Raw genomic sequence first — 21,259 nt, forward strand, 5'->3', positions numbered from 1 at the left:
AGTAACATAAACATTGCGCTACTGTTGCCGCATCGAAATCCCCTCAATCTCCTCATGCAACACACGTCAGTCAGTGCATCCCGCAGCCTTCATTAAGAGACTGGATGAATCACAGGGAAAGCAGATTTTTGCCCTTACATTGGGACGTTTTACTAAGTTGAAGGAGCTATATAAATACAAGGTGTTGTGTTTGGTGTTGAACAGTCTGTATAGAATGGACCTCACAAGGCAGTTACCTGAGCTTGCAGACCCTGCTGGGCTAGAGGAGGAACAGTCAACGGATTTGCGAGTGGATTGTTCCTCGGATTCCTGATTTGGGACTGTCTTGGGATCTGTAATGAAGGAAGAGAGACATGGGAGAGTGCAGAGCGTAGAACACCAGAACAGGTCATCAGGCTGGTACTAGCGGCTGGAGAATGTCAGACACTAGTCTTTATAAAACCCAGAATCATCCAATCCCAAATCCCCTGGCCCAGAAAGCCTGGAGAGGGAGCGTGCGGTGCCCAGCGCTACACTGGGTGTCTATCGCGATCAGTGGGCACCACAGAGAAAAGAGTGTCCGACAGATACAGAGAGCAGCGTTTGATTCAGCTCCCTAGAGCTTTGGTGAAAAGTACTGTTTGTGTTTCAGTTCCATTGTGGTTTGTGCCCCGAACAAGGCAGGGTACGTGTAAATTTTATATTTCTGTTGATGACAAGAGACATCCCAGAGTCACCGTTCTGGATCATTTCAAAATGGACGTGTTTCCTCGCAACACCAACTGCTCTAATTGGTCCCCTTGGATGACAAGTCCTGATTGCTGATTTGTCCCCTTGGATGACAAGACTGCCTACTCCAGCCAGGACAGAGCGTACTTGCAACAGACAGGGCTCACCCTCATGGGTTAAGACCTTCTCCCACCCACAAACATGCTCCTGCCCCCACCGCCCAAGGCACTGACCTCCACCCCCCGCCCGAGTTCCTGACCTCCACCCCCCGCCCGAGTTCCTGACCTCCACCCACCACCCGAGTTCCTGACCTCCACCCCCTGCCCGAGTTCCTGACCTCCACCCCCCGCCCGAGTTCCTGACCTCCACCCCCCGCCCGAGTTCCTGACCTCCACCCCCCGCCCGAGTTCCTGACCTCCACCCCCCGCCCGAGTTCCTGACCTCCACCCCCCGCCCGAGTTCCTGACCTCCACCCCCCGCCCGAGTTCCTGACCTCCACCCCCCGCCCGAGTTCCTGACCTCCACCCCCCGCCCGAGTTCCTGACCTCCACCCCCCGCCCGAGTTCCTGACCTCCACCCCCCGGCCGAGTTCCTGACCTCCACCCCCCACCCGAGTTCCTGACCTCCAACCCCCGCCCGAGTTCCTGACCTCCACCCCCCGGCCGAGTTCCTGACATCCACCCCCCGCCCGAGTTCATGACCTCCACCCCCCGCCCGAGTTCATGACCTCCACCCCCCGCCCGAGTTCCTGACCTCCACCCCCCGCCCGAGTTCCTGACCTCCACCCCCCGCCCGAGTTCCTGACCTCCACCCCCCGCCCGAGTTCCTGACCTCCACCCCCCGGCCGAGTTCCTGACCTCTACCCCCCGCCCGAGTTCTTGACCATCTCCCCAGCGCACGAGTTCCTGACCTCCACCCCCCACCCGAGTTCCTGACCATCTCCCCCCCGCCCGAGTTCCTGACCATCACCCCTTCTCCCACCCGCGTTCCTGACCATCACCCCTTCTCCCACCCGCGTTCCTGACCATCACCCCTTCTCCCACCCGCGTTCCTGACCATCACCCCTTCTCCCACCCGCGTTCCTGACCATCACCCCTTCTCCCACCCGCGTTCCTGACCATCACCCCTTCTCCCACCCGCGTTCCTGACCATCACCCCTTCTCCCACCCGCGTTCCTGACCTTCTCGTTCCCCGCAAAATCCTGATCTTATCTCCCCCACTGAGTTCCTGAACTTCTCTCCGCAACACCGAGCTACGACATTCTCTCTCCCCTACCGAGTTCCTAAACTTCTCTCCCCATCGTCCGAGTTCCGGAACTTTTCATACCTGACATGGTCCTGTCCTTCTCTCCCCCATTGATATCCTGACCTTCTCTACCCTCCCAGAGTTCCTGAACATCTCTGGACCCTGCCCCTTGTTCATGACCTTCTCCCCCATATTCCCGACCTTCTCTCCCCCAAACAAGTTCCTGAACTTCTCTCTCCCTGCCAGTTTTTGTACTTCCCTTCCCATCCACATATTCCCTGACATTCTCCACCATCGAGTTCTGACCTGCTCTCCACCCCCGTGAGTTCCTGACCATCTCTCCCCATACTCGAATTCGTGACCTTCTCTCCAAACCACGATTTCCTTACCATCTCTCCTCGTCCCATGTTCCTGACCTGCTCTCCAAACCGGTATTTCCTTTCGAACGAATTCTTGATCTTCCCCCCAAGTCTCTGACCTTCTCCCCCGAGTTTTTGAACATCTAACACTCCTCCGCGAGTTTACTGCTCCTACACCCCCACCTATACTCCTACACCGCAACATTCCCCCGCCACGCCTCAAGTTTCTGAACTTCACCCATCACCAGCCCCCTCCTGGCTTACAAACCTTCTCTCTCCACCCTCTCCCTAGTTCTTGAATGTCTCTCCCCCCGAAATTCGTAACTTTCTCCACAACCCGAGATCCTGAACTCCCCTTTCCCGCTCCCTGAGTTCCTGATTTTCTCTCCGCACACACCAGTTCCTGAACTCCTTCCCCCACTACCCGAGATCCTGAACTTCTTCCCATCCCCCACTGAGTATCTGACATTCTGCCCCCTCACTCGAGTTCCTGACCTTCTCACCAACCCTCGAGTACCTGACATTATCTTCCCCCCGCCCGAGTTCCTGAATTTCTTTGCCCAAGCCCCGAGTTCCTGACCTTCTCTCCCTTCCCCTGAGTTTTGAACATCTCTCCCCCCCAGAGTTCCTGACCTTCTCTCCCCCACTCTAGTGCCTAACATTCTGTCCCCCCACCCCGAGTGCTTGACATTCTCTCCAACTCTGATTTCCTGACCTTCTCTCCCATAGACTGACTTCCTGACCTTCTCTCCCCCTTCTAGGTTCTGACCTTCTCATCTCCCGCTCCCAAGTTCCTCACATTCTCTCTCCCATCCCCGACATCCTGACCTTCAGTCCCCCCCCCGACTTCCTGACCTTCAGTCCCCCCCCCCCGAGTTCCTGGCCTTCTCTCACCCCCCCGATATCCTGATCTTCTCTCCCCCCCCCCCCGAGTTCCTGGCCTTCTCTCACCAACCCCCCCCGCCCCCCCCCCCCAGTTCCTGGCCTTCTCTCACCCCCCCAATATGCTGGCCTTCTCTCACCCCCCCGATATCCTGACGTTCTCTCACCCCCCCCGATATCCTGACCTTCTCTCCCCCCCCGCGAGTTCCTGACCTTCTCTCCCCCCCGCGACTTCCTGACCTTGTCTCCCCCCCCACCGTACTCGTGACCTTCTATCTCCCCCTCGAATTCGTGAACTTTTCCCTCACCGAGTTACTGACTTTCCCCCCCGCGAGTTCCTGGCCTTTGCTCCCCGAGTTCCTAAACATCGCCCCCCGCAATGTACCTGTGCAATAAGCCAAGTAACATGTGGCTGTCGGCTTCAACTCATAAGCAAAATAACTGGTGCAGTTTTTGATCTTTATCTTCCGGGTCCAGCGACAGGGAGTTCCATCCCAGTTAAGACAAACTGTCCTCGTCTCTTCTCCCTGTCCCATGGTGGGATGAGAACCTGAAACGAGTTGGGCGACCGCCAGATAGAAGAGGAGGACCAGGCAGGTAGTGCAGGAGTCCATTGAGTGCATCTCACACTCCAACGGGTACCTCAGTTCAGGGGAAGTGGGGGACAATAGGGAAAGCAATAATGGTAGGATATTCGAGTTAGGGGAGCAGACTGCCGTTTCTGCGGCTACAGATGTAACTCCAGGCTGGTATGTTGCCTCCCTGGTGCCAGGGTTAAGGATGTCACCGGCTGCAGAACATTCTAAGGGGGGAGGGTGAACAGCCAGAGGTCATGGTCCATGTCGGCATTGACAACATAGGTAGAAAGAGGGATGAGGATCTGCAGGCAGATTTTAGGGAGATAGGAAAGAGATTGAAAGGCAGGACCTCAAAGTTAGTAATCTCTGGATTACTCCCAGTGCCACATGTGAGTGACTATAGAAATAGGAGGATAGAGCAGATTGGGACCTTTCCTGTGGGAGGGGGGACCTGTAGAGGCCGAGGGGTTGCACCTCAACAGTGCTGGTACAAATATCCTCGCGGGATGTTTGCTAGTGCTCCTGAGGAGGTTTCAACTAAGTTGGCAGGGGGATGGATACCAGAATGTAGCATTAGAAAGGAGAAACAAAGGCCACAAAGGATTGGAGAGTTGGATAGTGGTAATGTAATAAACAGTAAGGTATTAGTTGGGGTCAGACTAAGAGACAACACAGGCTGGTCTAAGATAGGTTTACAGTGTAAGTATGTGAACGCACGAAGCATAGTAAACAAGGTTGATGAGCAGCAGACGTAACTAGCCATATGGGAATATGATGTTGTGGCACTAACGGCTCAAACCAGGGCAGGGTTGGTTATTAAATATTCCTGGATATAACTTGGTCAGGAACAATAGGGAATGAAAGATAAGAGGTAGTCTGGAAGTATTGGTTAAGGAGAATGTTGTCCTGGACGCGTCAAGGACAGGATCTGTATGGCTCGAGTTAAGAAATAACAGAGGTACCATGACACTACTAGGTGTATCCTATAGACAACCAAATAGTGGGAAAATATGGAGGAGCCAATTTGCAGAGAAATTAGAGAGAGATGCAAGAAATATAGAGTAGTGATAATGTGGGACTTCAATTATCCTAATACAGACTGGGATAGTAATAGTGTAAAGGGCAGTGAGGGGAAAATTTCTGAAGTCTGTTGAGGAGAAAGTTCTTCATCAGTTTGTTTCCAGCCCAATGATGGAGGAGGCATTGCTGGCTCTGGTTCTGGGGAATGAGGCAGGTCAAGTGGAGCAAGCGTCAGTAGGTGAATACTGAGGGAAGAGTGATCATGTTATCGTAAGCTTTAAATTAGCTATGCAAAAGGACAGGGAGCAATCTAGAGCAAAAATACTTTTTTGGTGGAAGTCCAATATCAGTGGGATGAGGACGGACCTGGCCCGGGTAAATTGGAATCAAAGATTGGCAGACAAATCTGCAATTGGACAATGGGCTGCCTTTAAAGAGGAAATATTTCAGGTACAGTCGAGATACATTCCCACTAGAGGAAAAGGCAGGGCAACTAACATCGGAGCTCCCTGAATGACGAAAGAGAATGAGAGGAAGTTGAAGCAGAAAAAGAGCGCATATGACAAATGTGAGGTCGAGAATACTTCTGAGAATCAGGTTAAAAATAGAAAGTTCAGAGGAGAAGTGAAAAAGAAAGTAAGAGGTGCTGATTGAGGATATGAGAATAGAATGGCAGCTAACAGATTAGGTAATCCAAAAGTCTTCTATATGCATGTAAATAGTAAACTGGTAGTAAGAGGAGGAGTGTGTCCAATTAGTGCCAAAAATAGAGACCTAAGCTTGGAGGCAGAGGGCATGGCTGTGGTGCAAAATGATTACTTTGCATCTGTCTTCACCAAGGAAGAAGATGCTGTCATAGACATAGTGAAGGAGGAGGTAGAGGACATACTGGATTGGATAAAAATTGTTATAGAGGAGGTACTAGAAAGGCTGGTTATACTTAACGTAGATAAGTCACCAGGACCAGATGGGATGCATCCTATGACGCTGATGGGGGTAATGGAAGAAATCACAGAGGTACTGGCCATAATCTTCCAATCCTCCTTAGAAACGGGAGCTTTGCCAGAGGACTGGAGAATTACAAATGTTACATACTTGTTCAAAAACGTGTGTAAAGTTAAACTCAGCAACTACAGGCCAGTTAGATTAAACTCGGTATTGGGGAAGCTTTTAGAACCAATAATCAGGGACAAAATTAACAGTCACTTGGACAAGTGTGGATTCATTAAGTAAAGCCAGCACGGATTTGTTAAAGGCAAATCGTACTTAACTAATCTGATCAGGTAACAGAGAGGGTTGCGGAGGGCAATTCGGTTGACGAGGTGTACATGGATTTCCTAAAGGCGTTCAACAAAATGCCACATAATAGTTTTGCAAGCAAAGTGGTAGCCCATGGAATAAAAGGGACAGTGGCAACATGGATACAAAATTGGCTTAGTGACATGAAACACAGGGTAGTGGTGAACGGCTGCTTGTCGGACTGGAGGAAGGTATACAGTGGTGTTTCCCAGGGGTCGGTTCGAGGAACACTGCATTTCTTGATATATACAAATGACTTGGATGTGGGTTTTAAGGGCACAATTTCAAAATTTCACATGACACAAAACGTGGAAGTATAGTGAACATTGAGGAGGATAATGATAGACTTCAAGAGGATACAGACAGGCTGGTGGAATGGGTGGACACATAGCAGATTAAATTTAATGCACAAAAGTGTGGAGTGATAAATTTTAGTGGAAAGAAAGAGTAGAGGAAATATAAACTAAAGGTTAAAATCCTAAAATGTGTCCATGAACCGAGATCCCTAGGGGTATATGTGCACTAATCGTTTAAGGAGGCATGGCAGATTGATAAAGCGATTAAAAAAGGTTACGGAATCCTTTGCTTCATGAATAGAGGTATAGAGTACAAAGCATGGAAATTATGTTGAACTGGTATAAAACACTGGTTCGGCCTCATCTGGAGTATTGTGTTCAATTCTGGGTACTGTACCTTAGGAAAGATGTGAAAGTCTCAGCGAGTGGTTAGGATGTGGAATGCAATGCCTGAAAGGGTGGTGGATGCAGACTCAATCATGGCTTTCTGAAGGGAGTTGGATACGCACCTGAAGGAAAAATAATTGCAATGCTAAGAGGAACGTGCGGGGGAGTGGGACTAGCTGAAGTGCTCCTGAAGAGAGCTGGAACGAGCGTGGTGGTCCGAATGGCCTTCTTCCTTGCTGTAATCATACTATGATTCTATGAAAGACTGGGACTCGCAGAGAGTACCGGAAACAGCGGTGCATCCTTTACTCTCTGTCCCTGTTCTATATTCCCCTCTATCCCGGGTATCTCCCTTTACTCTTTCCTCGTTCCATATTCCCCATCAACTCGGAAATCTCCCTTAACTCTCTGTTCCTGTTCTATATGCTACGTTATCCCGGGTATCTCCCTTTGCTCCCTGTCCTCATTCTTTATTCCCCTCTATCCCGGGTATCTCCCTTTGCTCCCTGTCCTCATCCTATATTCCCCTCTATCCCGGGTATCTCCCTTTGCTCCCTGTCCTCATCCTATATTCCCCTCTATCCCGGGTATCTCCCTTTGCTCCCTGTCCTCATCCTATATTCCCCTCTATCCCGGGTATCTCCCTTTGCTCCCTGTCCTCATCCTATATTCCCCTCTATCCTGGGTTTCTCACTTTACTCTCTGTCCCCGTTCTATATTCCCCTCTATCCCGGTGTCTCACTTTACTCTGTCCCCATTCTATATTCCCCTCTATCCCGGGTATCTGCCTTTACTCCCTGTCTTTCTCTGTAGTGTCAATTTGTTCCACCTTCCCTGTATCCACTCCCTGTCCTTTGTTCTGACTTATGTTCTCGGCATCCCTGCAGTTCCCATTCCTACTCTCAAGCTTTATTCGCTTTTGTACATTTACTCCTCGCTTATCAACAAATTTACCTGTAATTTCCCCCTTCCGTTACCTTTTAAATCTGTACCATCCGTGGGAAAGAATCTCATCACACTTCACTTCGTCAGAGCACTGATCACACTCCTTCTGATATTGGCCGATGCACTGAGTCCCACTACAGTCCTTGCTCCTCCAGGGCTGGTCTAGGGCTGTGGGGTTTACACACAGGTCAGTAAGTGCAGAGTTTGTGACTGAGTGACAGAAAGATGTATAATGTTAATATAAAGCACAGCTAATGTTACACAGCGGCTTGTACCCCCGAAGCACTAATAACCTCAATCTCACTTTGCACCTTGGTGGAAAATTCCCCAAATGAAAGCTGGAAACTTTCCTCCTTCCATTAACCAGGTTTCCATTGATCCCAGCCCAGCCTCCATTCTGACTCACTGCTCACAGACATTCCTCCATATTCCAGATTAACTATTAGCTCTCAGGTGACATAAAGCAGCAATAACCTAGGCGCCACTTCGTAAAACAGAAAAGATGCAAATTGAAGCTGTAATTTAGCGATTCTGTAAACCAGGCTTCGTTCTGTGTCTCTGAAAGTTGGGCTCCGTTTTACTTCTATTAACACAGAGACTCGGGATGTCTGGCTCACTGTCATCCTCTTACTCCCTCCTCACAGACTGATTTCTCTGTTCTACATTAACTGTTGCGTCCCGGCTACAGAACGCCGTGTACCTGGTTAAGTTTCAGGCTGCAGCTCCCGCGGGCACCTCCAACATATGGGACCCTCCTGCTGCACCTGCAGACTGAGCTGGCGAACACTGAGTGCAGATGGTGAGGGACACTCGATGGTCAGTGAGAGATATCATGGGGTATCTCAGTCCCCAGGTGAACACTGAGTGCAGATGGTGAGTATTATGTCCGTGTATAATTGAGACACGGACTGCAGGAGTTGATTATAACAAGTCTTTACTGAATGGAGACAACCTGGAAACTGAAACTACAGAAGCCTGCTAGGGCCTTTTATACAGGGGTGGTCACTGCCGGTACTGCAGTCTGAGACCAGTCATTCCCTTAAAGGTACATACACAACAATTCCTCCCTTTTTAGATAAACAGTACATAACATTCATTTAACAAATAAATAATAACTAATTACAGTCCAAAGATGTGCGGGTTAGGATGATTGGCTATGATAAATTGACCCTTAGTGTTAGGGGCATTAAATACGTGGGGTAATGGGGATAGGGTGGGATATGTGTTGGTGTAGGGGTTACGGGGATCGGGTGGGATATGTGTCGGTGCAGGCTCGATGGGCCGAAATAGCCTCTATCTGCACTGTGGGGTTTCTGTGATTTCTGTGATTTCTGTGAATTACAATTACGGTTGCTAGATACATTGGTTGAAGTTAAGCAATTATAAGTTCAGTCTTTGAGGAGGCTTCCTGATTCTGTCTGGATAACGCCTCTTTGGGATATCAGGTTCTTCTGGCAAGGTTGAGTCGGGATCAATGTCGTTGTTTGGTTCGTCTGCTTCCAATATCACCGATTCTGCGGTAGATGCAATTGGTACTTCGGTTTCATCGCCAGGTGTATCAGATCGTGCTGTGGAGTTGACATTTTCCAGTGACTCTAGAATCTGGTCAGCATGGCGTCTTACAATGCTCTCTCCAACGTCCACGGTATACATTAGAGGTCCTTGCCGTGTACAGATCGTTCCTGGCTGCCATTTCTCTGTGCGGTAGTCCCGGGCCAAAACTGGTTGACCTATCTTAAAACTCCTGGTCGGCCTTTCATTCATATTCTGAAACTGCCTGTTCTCCACATCTCTTCTGACGTTTGGCTTAACCAAATCCAAGCGGCATCGTAGTCTTCGATTGAAGAACATCATGGCTGGAGTTTGGTTGGTAACCGCATGTGTCGCATTCCGGTAGGCAAACAAGAATTTATCCACCTTGTGTTGTAGGGGTATATCTTCATTACACATTGCCTTGATAGCCTTCTTGAATGTTTGAACAAACCTCTCGGACAATCCATTAGTGGCTGGATGATATGGGGCGGATGTGAAATGCTTAACACCATTGTTCTTTAAGAACCTCCACAACTCTTCAGACACAAACTGTGGTCCACTGTCAGAGCAAATCTGTTCAGGCAGCCCATTCCTGGCGAATATGGTTCGTAAGACTGTAATAGTTTTTTCTGTGGTGGTTGAGGACATTTTTATTACCTCTGGCCACTTTGAATGTGCATCCGCCGCAATTAAAAACATCGAGTCCATAAAGGGACCAGCAAAATCAATGGGCACCCTTTGCCATGGAGATGAGGGCCACTCCCATGGGTGTAGAGGGGCTTGTGGTGGGGCGTTTTGGACCTTCTGGCATCCTGTACAGCTCTTGGTCATCTCTTCGATTTCTCTATCGATTCCCGGCTACCACACAAACGCTCTGGCTAAGTTCTTCATTATTACGCCTCCCAGATGACCCTCATGAAGCTCATTGAGCACTCTATCCTTCAATTTGGGTGGAATTACTACTCTGGATCCACACATCAAGGTTCCTCTGCACACTGACAGCTGTTCTCTTCTTGGCGAGAATGCTGGCAGCAGTGGTTCGCCATGTGCTGGCCATCCCTTCACTATTAAATCATAGACCCAGGAGAGTGTCGGGTCATTTCGTGTTTCCTTTTCTATGTTTGCATTCCTCACAGGGAGACGTTCAGCTATGGTTGAGTGGAATAACTCCACTGGACCCACTGACAGTTCTTCTTCCACCATCGGCAATGGTAGGCGCGACAAACCATCAGCATTCCCATGCTGTTTAGTTCCTTTGTACTCGATGTCATATTGGTGTGCCCCTAGGAAAAGGGACCACCTCTGTAGCCGTTGTGCCGTCATTATCGGTACGCCCTTCTGAGGGTTGAAAATGGAGACGAGAGGTTGATGATCAGTTATTGGAGTAAATTTCTGACCGTGCAGGTAGTGATTGAACTTCTTCACCCCCCACACCAGGCTGAGGGCCTCTCTGTCAATCTGGGCGTAGTTACGCTCGGCTGAAGTTAACGAGCGTGACGCAAAAGCTATCGGCCTCTCTGAACCATCAAGGAATTTATGTGACAGTACCGCCCCAATGCCGTAGGGAGACGCATCACACGCCAGTCTTATCGGTAGTGATGGGTTGTAGTGAGCCAATACTTCTCTTGAAGTGATTAGGTCCTTACTCTTCTGAAAGGCCCGCTTACATTCATCGCTCCATTTCCATGCTACTCCCGTTCGTAGTAGGGCGTTCAGTGGATGCAGAATTGTGGATAAATTCGGCAAAAACTTATGGTAGTAATTCACCAATCCGAGGAATGGCCTCAGTTGCGATACATTTTCAGGTGCTGGAGCCTTAACTACCGCTTCAATTTTGTCAGGGGACTTATGCAACCCCTCTTCATCAATCACGTGGCCACAATACGATATCTGTTTCTTAAAAAACTCGCACTTGGGGCGATTGGCTCGTAGCCCATATTCACGTAGTCTAGTGAGCACTTGCTCTAGGTTGGCAAGGTGTTCACTGTCATCTTCACCTGTCACTAGGATGTTGTCCAAGTAACACTGAGTCACCGGAATCCCTTGCAGGACTTGTTCCATCGCTCTTTGCCATATCGCCAGAGCTGATGCTACTCCGAATACCAGTCGATTATACTGGTAAAGACCTTTGTGGGTGTTTATCGTGAGATACTTCCAAGAGGATTCTTCAACCTCCATCTGCAAATATGCTTGTGCTAGGTCAATTTTTGTAAAACGCTTCCCTCCAGATAGTGAGGCGAAGATATCTTCTATCCTTGGAAGAGATTATTGTACTGTGTGAAGGACTGGGTTCACCGTCACCTTGAAGTCCCCACAGATGCGAACCTTCCTTGGCTCCTCTATTTATGCTAATATATATGTACAAATGTATGTTGAAATGTTTAATTGTCCTAATCCAAATTGTACACTCTCGGGAGCCACAAGCCTACATTTCGTTGTACTGCACTTGTGCACTAACAATGACAATAAAAGTTGATTTGATTTGATTTGATTTGATTTGATGGGTGTCGCCCACTCGCTCCAGTCTACCTTAGATAACACGCCTGCATTCTCCAGATTCTCCAACTCTGCCTCGACGGCTGGGCGAATTGCATATGGTTCCGGTCTTGCTTTGAAAAACTTGGGAATTGCATTCTCTTCTATTTTTATCGAGGCGGTTATGCCTTTAAGAGTGCCCAGTTCTTGTTGAAATACCTCTCTGGCGTCAGCTAAGATTGTTGACAATCATCCAGGAGTGACGTCGTCATCCTTTTTACCAGCCACCGTCAGTGCCTGAATGGAGTGCCAGTCTAAACTTATCTTTCTGATCCATTCACGTCCCAATAACGGTGGTCCACCATCTTGCAGAATGTAGAGATACAATTTCCGTATTGTCTTGCCGTTGTATTCGACAGGCACCTTTATTTTTCCTCTGGGGTATACTTTTTGCCCCGTATACATCCTCAAGACAATGGATGTCTCTCTCAAGGGTATGTGTGGTCATAGCCGCTCGTAGTCTCATCGATTCATGGCGGTTAGAGCTGATCCTGTATCCAATTCCATTTTGAATTGGGACTCTGCTATCGTGAGGGTGACCCAAATGGTTCGGTGATCCTCTTTTGCGATTACGTTGTGAAGTTTGAGACAGCTTAGTCTCTTGTTCCGGGATTCACTATCACTCATCTGGTCTTCGGAACTACTGTCCGTCATCTTTCGTACTTTCCTGTACGGTTCCTTAGTAGCCTTTTTGTTGTCATTGATCTTCTTCCCAGACCTGCAAACTCGTGCAATGTGTCCCATCTTTCTGCATTGCCTGCATATTTTGTCCTTGGACCAGCAGTCCTTCTGGTCATGGTTTGTTCTGCCGCAGCGATAACATTTTGCAAATCCCCGTGTCATTTCGTGGTTGCCGTATTCCTGTGGCTTTTGTTGTATTTCTGCAGCTCCCCTTGCTGCTGCTTCGTACGATACTGCCACGCTGAAAGCCTTATCTAGCGTCAGCTCTTTCTCTGAGAGTAACCTCTTCTGGGTTCCTTCACTCAGGAGTCCACAGACAAATTTGTCCCGTAAGGTATCTGCCAGTCCTGCTCCGAACTGGCAGTGCTTTGATAGCTTGCGTAGTTCCGTAAGATAATCAGCATTGCTCTCATTTTTATGCTGATTTCTCCTGTGGAATTTAAATCTTTCTGCTATCAGCAGCGGTGTAGGATTTAGGTGTTCCTGTAGGATAGCAACAATTTCGTTAAAACTCTTCGCCTTTGGTTTGGCTGGAGTAATCAGGTCCCGCAATAGGCCGTACGTTCTTGCGCCCATTAAATTTAGCAATACCGATGCCTTTTTCTCATCGGCTATTTCGTTTGCCTCGCAATATACCTCAACTCTTTCCACACACGTGGTCCAGTCTTCTATTGCATTATCGAAGGCAGTGATATCGCCAGTCGTTGGAATCTTGAAAATCTAAGATGGCGCCTCCCGCGCTTTGCCTTCGTCCCCAACGGATGAAAATGGTGCCTCCCGCGCTTTTCCTTCTTCCCTGCCGACTTAAGATGGCGCCTCCCGCGCTTTCCCGCCGCTGCCAATGCTGTTGCTGGCGATTATATTTATTTTACTATCCTGTAATGGCGACGCCCTATGGTCTTCGTGCCTCCCCGATCGCTGCTGCCAACTCCACTCTCCGCGGTATTTTTATTTTTCTATCGCGCTTCAATATTTGCTCCGTTAATTGAAGAACCGTTCCCGTCATGGAGCGGACCCTCTGGGACACTTCCCTCCCTCTTCTTAGGTCCGAACGCTGCCCGGCTTCGAAGCACCGGCCGCGCCCTGTGTGCTCCACCCTCTCTCTCTCTCTTTGCTTCCTGACTCGCTGCCCGGCCCCATTGCAGAGCCACCCGATCGAGCTCTAGCCCGCCGCAGCCCAGGAAGGATCAGTGCACTACCTGCCACCAGCCCGATTAGCTGGGAAACCACAGACTGGAGAACCAAGCCTGGCTCTCGACAGTCTCTCCTGCACTTTTCAATTTGATGATTTGGAGGGCGGTTGCCCACGGTCGACGCCCGTTTCTCGAGTTTCTTTGGATTACTTTTTTTTTCTTTCTTCTGGCTTCGACCTTCAATAACGTCGTCTGAGGTGCTGCCGAGTTGCAGGTAAGTTCGTTTCTTACTCGTCGCCAGTATTATGTCCGTGTATAATTGAGACACGGACTGCAGGAGTTGATTATAACAAGTCTTTACTGAATGGAGACAACCTGGAAACTGAAACTACAGAAGCCTGCTAAGGCCTTTTATACAGGGGTGGTCACTGCCGGTACTGCAGTCTGAGACCAGTTATTCCCTTAAAGGTACATACACAACAGTGAGGGACTCTCGATGGTCAGTGAGAGATATCATGGGGTATCTCAGTCCCCAGGTGAACACTGAGTACAGATGGTGAGGGACTCTCGATGGACAGTGAGTGATATCATGGGGTATCTCAGTCCCCAGGTGAACACAGAATGCAGATGGTGAGGGACACTCGATGGTCAGTGAGAGATATCATGGGGTGTCTCAGTCCCCAGGTGAACACAGAGTGCATATGGTGAGCGACACTCGATGGTCAGTGAGAGATATCATGGGGTTATCTCAGGCCTCAGGTGAACACTGAGTACAGATGGTGAGGGACACTCGATGGTCAGTGAGAGATATCATGGGGGTATCTCAGGCCTCAGGTGAACACTGAGTGCAGATGACGAGGTACACTCGATGGACAGTGAGATATATCACAGGGTATCTCAGTCCCCAGGTCAATACTGAGTGCAGTTGGTGAGGGACACTCAATGGTCAGAGAAAGATATCATGGTGTATCTCATTCCCCAGGTAATCACTGAGTGCAGATGGTGAGGGACAGTCGATGGTCAGTGAGATATATTATGGGGTATCTCAGTCCTGGTGTGAAATTAGATTAAAAATAACTTGCTATTATTGGTTCTTCATTGATAAACCTATAAAATTATATATATATATATATATATATATATATATATGAATATTGAATATATTAATACTGAATATGTAATAAATTGGAAGCTGAATATCAAAGATATTTTCATAATAAATTATACAAATCGTTTGAAATATATTCTAATGAAATACTGAGTATTTGAATATCATAGCATCATGGAATAGTACAGCACTGAAGGAGGCCATTCAGCCAATCGAGTCTGCTCTGGTTCTTTCGAAGATAAATCCAGTTAGTCCCACTCCCCCTCTGTTTCCAGATAACCCAGAAATACTTCTACTTCGATTATTTATACAATTCCCTTTTGAAGGCTACTACTGTATCTGTTTCCTCCACCCTATCAGGCAAGTGCATTCCAAATCCTAACCACTCGTTGTGTAAAAAAGCTTCATCTCGTGTTGCCTCTGAATATTTTCCCAATCATCTTAAATCTGTGCCCTCCTGTTATCGACCCATCGGCCAGTGGAAACAGTTGCTCTTCATTCTCTCTATCTAAAACCTTCATGATATTGAACACCTCTATCAAATCTCCTCTTAGCCTTCTCTGCTCTCAGGAGAACAACCCCAGCTTTTGCAGTCTATTTTAAAATAGTCAACATTAAAGACATTTAGTGAAATGATCTGACATAACAAAAAGGTAATCATCTCTCCTGGGCCATGGTAACCATCTGGGCTTTGTTGTTGTAACATAACTTGTCGTCAGCTGCCCAGCATGAATGGCTGAAGGGAGATTGTAACTGGGGAGGGTCTGACCATGTTATGGTCAGTATTGGGGAATGGTCTGTGTATATTTTGAACTTTAATGGGCATAAGGACATAAGAAAAAAGAGCAGGAGTAGGTCATTCGCACCCCCCCCACCCTGACCCTGCTCTGCAATAAGATCATGGCTGATCTTCTACCTCAATGCCACCTTCCCGCACTAACACATATACCTTGGTTCCATTAGTGCCCAGATATCTATCCATCTCAGTCTTGAAAATACTCATCGACTGATGATCCACAGCCCTCTGGTGTAGAGAATTCCAAAGATTCACTAACCTCTGAGTGAAGGCATTTCTCCTCATCACAGACCTAATTGGCTGGTCCCTGATCCTGAGACAATGACTCCAATTCTAGACTCTCCAGCCAGCGATAAACAGCCTCTCAGCATCTACCTTTTCAAGTCTGTTAAGAATTTCACACATTTCAATGAGATCCCCTCTCATTCTTCTAATCTTCAGAGCATATGGGCCCATTCGACTTAATATCTCCTCATAGGACAGCACCATCTTCACCGGAATCAATCTGGAGAACATTCGTTGCACCCACTCTAGGGCAAGTATATCCTTCCTTAGTGATGAACACCAAAACCGTGCAGAGTATAGGTATGGTCTCACCAAATACCTATTTCATTGCTGCAAGACTTCCTTACTCTTATACACCATTCCACTTGCAATAAAGAATAACATACCATTTCCCCTCCTAATTGTTGCTGTACGTGCAAGTTATCTTTCTGCGATTCATGTACACGGACCCCCAAATCCCTCTGAATAACAATTTATTAATCTCTCACCTTTATAAAATGTGCTATTTTTCCATTCTTCCAATCAAAGTGGATAATTTCACATTTCCGCACATTATTCTCCACCTGCCAATTACTTGCTCAATCACGAAACCTGTCTATAACACTTTGCAGTCTCCTTGCGTCCTCCTCACAGATTATAGTAAGTTGAGAGGGTATGTGAAGATCAAAATACGTTTGGCAAATGGATTATGACAGTAGAATGGCAGTTAACATAAAAGGGAACAGAAATATCTTCTACCCGCTAGCTGCTTACATGCAGGTACTAAGAGTTGGGGTGGGTCCTATTAGGGTCAAAGAAGGTGATATATGCATAGAGGTGCAGGGCAATACGAGAATACTCAATGAGTAATTTGAATCGGTGTTTACTAAGGAGCTGGATGCTGACAAAATGTCGGTAGAAGTTGAAACGGTCGAAGCAATGGAAAGGTGAAAATTGATAGACAGGATATACTAGAAAGGCTGGGTATGTTTCGAGTGGAGAAGTCGCCTGGTCCAGATGGCTTACATCCGAGGTTGCTAAAGGAATTGGGGGCGGAGATAGCAGAAGGGCTTGCCATCATTTTCCAATTTCCAAGATGCGGGGGAGATGCCCGAGGATTGGAATGTGGCAAAAGTGACCCCATTGTTCAAGAAAGGGTGTAAGGACAATCCTAGTAACTACCGGCCGGGCAGTTTAACATCAGTGGTGGGTAAAGTTTTAGAAACAATAAAAAAGGAAAAATTTAAAGGGCACTTGGAGAGGTTCAAGCTAATTTACGAAAGCCAACACTGATTTTTAAAAGGCAGATCCTCTTTGGCTAAACTAATTGAATGTTTTGATGATTAACAGAGAGGGCTGATGAAGGATACGCAATCGATGTTTTCTACATGGCTTTTCGGAAGGCGTTTGACAAAGTATCACATAGAAGCCTGGTTAACAAAATTGAGGCTCATGGAGTAGGTGGGTCAGTGGCAGCTTGGATAAGGAATTGGCTTAAGGACAGAAAACAGCGTGTTGTGGTAAATAGCTGTTTTTCAGACAGGAGGATGGTAGACAGTGGTGCTCCCCAAGGGTCACTGCATTTTTTGATATATATTAGTGACCTGGATATTGGAATACAGAGTAGAATTTCCAAATTTGCCAATGGCACTAAACGAGGAGGTGTGGCAAACAGTGACGGTGATACCAATCGACTCCAACAGGACATGGGCAGATGTGTGGCAGATGGAATTTAATAAAATAATTGTGAGGTAAAGCATTTTGGCAGAAGGAACAGGGAGAGGCAATATACATATAATGGCACAATTTTAAAGAGTGTGCAGGGATAGAGGGATCTGGGAGTTAATATGCATAGGTCCCTGAAGGTGGCAGGACATATTGAGAGAGTGGTTTTTTTTTATTCATTGATGGGATGTGGGCATCGCTGGCTAGGCCTGCATTTAGTGCCCATCCCTAATTGCCCTTGAGAAGATGGTGGTGAGCCGCCTTCTTGAACCGCTGCAGTCCATACGGTGTAGGTACACCCACATTGCTGTTAGGGAGTTCCAGGATTTTGGCCCAGCGACAGTGAAGGAACGGCGATACAGGTCCAAGTCAGGATGGTGTGTGGCTGGGAGGGGAACTTGTAGGTGGTGATGTTCCCATGCGTCTGCTGCCCTTGTCCTTCTAAGTGGTAGAGGTCGCGGGTTTGGAAGGTGCTGTTGAAGGAGCTTTGGCGAGTTGCTGCAGTGCATCTTGTAGATGGTACACACTGCAGCCACAGTGCGCCGGTGGTGGAGGGAGTGAATGTTGAAGGTGGTGGATGGAGTGCCAATCAAGCGGGTTGCTTTATCCTGAATGGTGTTGAGCTTCTTGAGTGTTGTTGGAGCTGCACTCATCCAGGCAAGTGGAGAGTATTCCATCACACTCCTGACTTGTGCTTTGTAGATGGTGGCAAGGCTTTGGGGAGTCAGGAGGTGAGACACTCGCCGCAGAATTCCCAGCCTCTGGCCTGCTCTTGTAGCCACAGTATTTATATAGCTGGTCCAGTTCAGTTTCTGATCAATGGTAACCCCCAGGATGTTGATAGTGGGGGATTCAGCGATGTTAATGCCATTGAATGTCTCGCTTGTTGGAGATGGTCATTGCCTGGCACTTGTGTGGTGCGAATGTTACTTGCCACTTGTCAGCCCAAGTCTGAATGTTGTCCAGGTCTTGCTGCATATGGACACGGACTGCGTCAGTATCTGACGAGTCTCGAATGGTGCTGAACAGTGTGCAATCATCAGCGAACATCCCCACTTCTGACCTTATGATGGAGGGAAGGTCATTGATGAAACAGCTGAAGATGGTTGGGCCTAGGACACTGCCCTGAGGAACTCCTGCAGTGATGTCATGTGATTGAGATGAATGACCTCCAACAACCACAGCCAACTTCCTTTGTGCTAGGTATGATTCCAACCAATGGAGAGTTTACCCCTTGATTCCCATTGACTTCAGTTTTGCTAGGGCTCCTTGATGCCACACTCGATCAAATGCTGCCTTGATGTCAAGGGCAGTCACTCTCACCTCACCTCTTGAGTTCAGCTCTTTTGTCCATGTTTGGACCAAGGCTGTAATGAGGTCAGGAGCTGAGTGGGCGTCAGTTAGCAGGTTATTGCTGAGTAAGTGCCGCTTGAAAGCACTGTCGACGACACCTTCCATCACTTTGCTGATGATTGAGAGTAGACTGATGGGACGGTAATTGGCCAGGTCGGATTTGTCCTGCTTGGGATTGGTTAACAAAGCATATGTGAGTTTGGTCTTCATAAATAGAGGTATTGATTACAAAAGTAGAGATGATATGCTGAACCATTATAAAGCACTGCTTAGGCCGCAACTGGAGTAATGTGTCCAGGTCTGGTCACCACACATTAGGAAGGATGTGAATGCCCTTGAGAGGGTGCAAAGGAGATTTACCAGAATGATTCCGGGGGTGGGCCATCTTAGCTACAAGGACAGGTTGGAGGAGCTGGCTTTGTTTTCATTAGAGCAAAGGAGGTTGAGGGGTGATTTGATAGAATTGTACAAGATTATGACGGGTTTGTATAGGCTAGATGGAGAAATTTGTTCCCACCAATTTATGGTACAAGAACTAGGAGATACAGATTTAAGGTTTTGGGCAAGAGATACAGGGGTATGTGAGGGAAAAATTTATTTACGCAGCTAGTGGTGAGGACTTGGAATTCACTGCTGATGGAAGTGGTGGAAGCGGAGACAGTCAATGTTTTCAAGAGGTGACTTGATAGGCACTTGAGGGACATAAACTTGCAGGGCTACAGGGATAGAGCGGGGGAATGGGACTGACTGGAGAGCCGGCACGGACTCGATGGGCCGAATGGCCTCCTTCTGTGCCGTTGTGACTCTATGACTTATTTTGCCACCTTTGTATCATCAGCAAACGTGGTTACATTACACTCAGCTCTCACATCTAAGTGATTGATATAGATTGTAAATAGCTGAGGCCCAAGCACTGATCCTTGCGACACTACACTAGTTACAGCCAGCCATCCCGAAATTGTCCCGTTTATCCCTACTTCACAAGATATATTCCTGGGATGATAGGGGTGTCCTATGAGGAGATATTAAGTCGAATGATCCTATATTCTCTGGAGTTGAGAAGAATGAGAGGTGATCTCATTGAAGGTTATAAAATGATAAAATCAAAATACACTTCAGCCACTGGTTTCCCCCTTATCTAACTTGCTAGTTATACCCTGAAAAACTTTAATATATTTGTCAAACTGTGCTGCCTCTACCTAATCTTATTATGAGTTTCCAAGTGTCCTATTAACATTTCCTTAGTGATATATTCAAGCAATTCCACTCCTACTGATAGCAGACCAAGTGGACACTGAGTGTTAGAGAGAGAATATTCACTGCCAAAATCCCTCCCATATCAGTAACGTGGCCGTAATGAGCAATGGTCTGTGAGTAACACACTCCAATGTACAGCTTACACTAATCCTTCGAGATACACACTCTTGGTGATTCTTGCCATTTAATTCAAATACAGAGACCATCGCAGTCCCTTTACTGTCTCAGTGTTAGTGGGTGAGCAGCAGTCAGGGTCTGAGACATTGATATCTGGTCAGGGGCCTCACAGTACCACGTGTCCTGGTTACACAAACACTCTCCCAGCTCGCTCTCTCTCCTCACTCTAGTTTGCATTTGTTGCTAAATGTACTCCTGTGCTCTTTGAAAGATCTTTTCCATGTTTCTGATGCGAACAAACTATTTTTCTCAGTCTGTCAGCATCATTTGACAAACATTACATCATAGAATCATGAAATGATACAGCACAGGAGGCCATTCAACCCATCGTGTCTGTGCCATCTCTTTGAAAGTGCTGTCCAATTAATCCCACTCCCCTGCTCTTTCCCCATAGATCTGTAATTCGTATCCCTTTAAATATTCGCTTTTGCAAGTTAGTATTAAATCTCCTTCCACCGCTCTTTCAGGCAGCACATTGCAGATCACAACAACTTGCTGTGTAAGAAAATGTTTGCTCATGTCGCCTCTGGTTCTTTTTCCAATCACCTTAAATCGGTGTGCTCTGATTACCGACCCTTCAGCCACTGGAAACAATTTCTCCTTATTCACTCTGTTAAAACCAGTCATGATTTTGATCACCTCAATCAAATCTCCCGTAATCCTCTCTGCTCTAAGCAGGCAAATCCCAGCTTCTGCATTCTCTCCACATAACTGAAGTCCAACATTAATGGCGCCATTCTGCTTCTGCCCGATTCCTTTACCTAAAAATGCCCTCTAAGCATCACCTCAATATTGACATGTTACTGACACGGGAGGGATTCAACGTGTAAATATTCTCTCGCGTACAATCAGTGCCCATTAATGTTCCAGCCTTGGTGACTCTTGACATTTCATTTAAATACATACCATCGCAGTCCATTTACTGTCCCAGTGTTAGTGTGAAACCAGAAGTCAGGGTCTGGGATATTGATATCTGGT

The 21,259-nt window shown here is 47.5% G+C and overlaps 1 long non-coding RNA gene across 1 annotated transcript in view; it reads right to left on the bottom strand.

Annotated features, from left to right (window-relative positions):
* Positions 1 to 242: 242 nt before the first annotated feature.
* The window catches only part of LOC147098199 (uncharacterized), a 49,032-nt gene continuing 28,015 nt past the window's right edge, over positions 243 to 21,259 (bottom strand). Inside the window, exons 3-4 of the long non-coding RNA XR_015074171.1 lie at positions 7,752 to 7,887; positions 243 to 332 (exon numbers count right to left, since the gene is read on the bottom strand). This is a non-coding gene — a long non-coding RNA (uncharacterized LOC147098199). The remainder of the gene's footprint in view (positions 333 to 7,751; positions 7,888 to 21,259) is intronic.

Source organism: Somniosus microcephalus, chromosome 29 (genome assembly GCF_052327205.1).
Source record: "Somniosus microcephalus isolate GS21.2 chromosome 29, FLI_Smic_1.0, whole genome shotgun sequence".
NCBI classification, from domain to species: Eukaryota; Metazoa; Chordata; class Chondrichthyes; order Squaliformes; family Somniosidae; genus Somniosus; species Somniosus microcephalus.